The following is a 2,508-nucleotide window of genomic DNA, read 5'->3' as shown; positions in this document are numbered from 1 at the left end:
AGCTTGTGTGCTTTCTACTCAGTACCAAAAGTGACAACCTCAAAAACAAAAACCCTGACAATGTCACTTATCTTTCCTCTTAATGAAAAGTCAACTACCAGCCACTTTTCAGTGGTATTTTGGTTTCTTTTACTACCAAGATCACAGTATAGCAGGGGAAAATAATATGTTCTTGATAATCATAGCACAAAGTCAGACTGGGAAGAACTGGGTCTGTCCCTGAGAGTGTGTTTCATTTTGGAATTGATTCATCTGGTTTCAGGGAAACTAAAATTCATTAATAGAATTAGAAATGAACAAGGAAGCTGGGCGATGGTGGCACACGTCTTTAATCCCAGCACTTGGGAGGCATAGATAGGCTAATCTCTGTGAGTTGGAGGTCAGCCTGGTCTATAAGAGCTAGTTCCAGGACAACCTCCAAAACTACTGAGAAACCCTGTCTCGAAAAACAAAACAAAACAAAAAAACAGGGAAACAATAGGGCTGGGGGTATGGCTCAGTGATAGAGCACTTGCTTAGTATATGCAAGGCCTTCAGTTCAATCCCCAACTAGGCAAAAAGAAAAAGAAAAAAAAAAAAACAAAGAAACAAACAAAGAAAAAACATTTAGATGGTTGAATCTCTTTGAACGCATCATTGGCAATGTGACTACTTCCTAATTCTTACCATTTGATAAACAGGACAACTGAACAAATAATTTCAAACACAAACCCATTCAGGCAATATAAAGCAATGGAACTAGAAAACCAATTATTATCCAGTTACTCTTATGATTGGGTTATACTCAATGTCGCTGTAGACCCTGATCAGCAGAGAAATTAGGCAGAAAAGCCTACATTACTTAGCCGTCATCTGTGGCTCCTATCATGAAGGGAAAAGGTTTGTTCTTATACCTATTTCCTCACTAAGTAAATTAGATACATGTAGGGTCCAACTATAGAAGAATCAAAGCACCAAAGCTGAAGTCAGCTATATAAATAGCAAGTTTTCCTTCTCAAACTATTCTGTCAAGCACTATATCAATCCTTTCTTCATCCCACACCCTTGATTCCCCCAAATTCAACATTCCAATTGGTGTACCCAGATCTTTACTTTCTGGGTTCTTTAATTTGCTGTATAGATATTCTACCCTAAGTGATTAATTGCAAAAAAAATAATCTCTTCAAGAAACCTTAACAAAATACCAGATTCCCTATTAACAACAAAAGGGGATGGAGTTTAACAATCTGAAATAGGAAAAAAGTTAGGTAGGACAACTTTGACCTCTGACTCCTGTGCTGAAGGAGTCACCAGCAAACCCTACTGTTAAGAGCTGCAGACAATCAGAGTCCGTGAGAAGCAGGATGGCTGCTTTCCCACTTAGTCATCTTCTGAGCTTTCAGCAGACCTTGCATCCGTAGCCACTTTCCAATTCCTGCGCTTGCTCGTCCTCTCCTGTACTTCAGGGCTAACCACAGGAACATGAACACTTTTCCCTTTTATTTTCCTTTAGATTTTCTTAGTGTCTCTTTCCTCGATTTCCTCAGAACTGCTAGCTGCTGAATCATCTGACTGGGAAGTAGCCCTTTCTCCCCCTAAAGGTAAAACTTCTTTAGGAGACCTTTTCCTGGATTTTTTTCTTGCTCTTGTGTGGTTGCTTCCTTTTCCTGGTACTTGAAGCTCCAGTTTTTTCTGAGAACTCACTTGAGGAATCTGCTGCTATGTCCATAGCTTCCTTTTTTTTTTTTTTTTTTTTTTTTTTTTTTTTTTTGTGTTTTTTTTTTTTTTTTTTTTGTGGGACCGTTTTTTCTGCTTCTTTTTATGGGATTTCTTTGACTTCTTATGTTTGCGGGATTCGTGAGCAGATGCTTTTACCTGGGGAGATTTTTTCCCCCATTGGTAATGTCCTGCTGGTTCACTACTGTCTGTTTCAAACTCTTCAGGATACAACTCTCTGTAACCACTGTGACCCCATCGGTCTGGCATGTTGGATTCATACTCATATAACTTCTTGTTTCAGGATTTAGCCTTAAGAAAATCATCTTCCAGGGCCCCAGAAATTTCAGTTTTTGGCCTCAAGTAGTCTCTCTGCCTTTCTTCCTGAAAACCATCACTTCTCATCCGACTTGAGCTGCTGGGTACCATGTTCCTTCTGGTGCCCTGGTAAGCACCCTCCATTTGCTTCTCTAGTTCTCTGATTTTCCACATGTTAGATTCCTCCTGAATCTTATTGTGAGCACCTGTTTGCTGGATGACATTCCTCAGGAGGACATTTTTCCAGTGGAACCCATGACATTCTTTAATCATGCACCGCAGCCTCACATGGCGGGGTGGGAAGAAAGGCGGTGGCTTCCTTCCCAATTATTTATTTTTTTAATATGAAGTCTTAACTTTAAGCTATATAGGTATTAAGAACTATAGGTCAATATTCATCCATGTTTGTCAAACTTATAGTTAGACTAATCAGGTTCTCTAGATGCATAGAGATTGTATTCCACATAGATAGTAAATAGTCAAACATTTGAAAGA

General features: G+C 39.2%; 1 pseudogene; it reads right to left on the bottom strand.

Annotated features, from left to right (window-relative positions):
• Positions 1-1,274: 1,274 nt before the first annotated feature.
• On the bottom strand, positions 1,275-2,275 carry LOC126513408 (uncharacterized protein NKAPD1-like; annotated as a pseudogene).
• Positions 2,276-2,508: the final 233 nt, after the last annotated feature.

Source organism: Alexandromys fortis, unplaced genomic scaffold (assembly GCF_014885135.2).
Source record: "Alexandromys fortis isolate MF-2015 unplaced genomic scaffold, M_Fortis_MF-2015_v1.1 scaffold_74, whole genome shotgun sequence".
Lineage (NCBI taxonomy): Eukaryota > Metazoa > Chordata > Mammalia > Rodentia > Cricetidae > Alexandromys > Alexandromys fortis.
The sequence above is the reverse complement of the archived record's forward strand: the minus strand, read 5'-3'. Positions and strand labels throughout refer to the sequence as shown.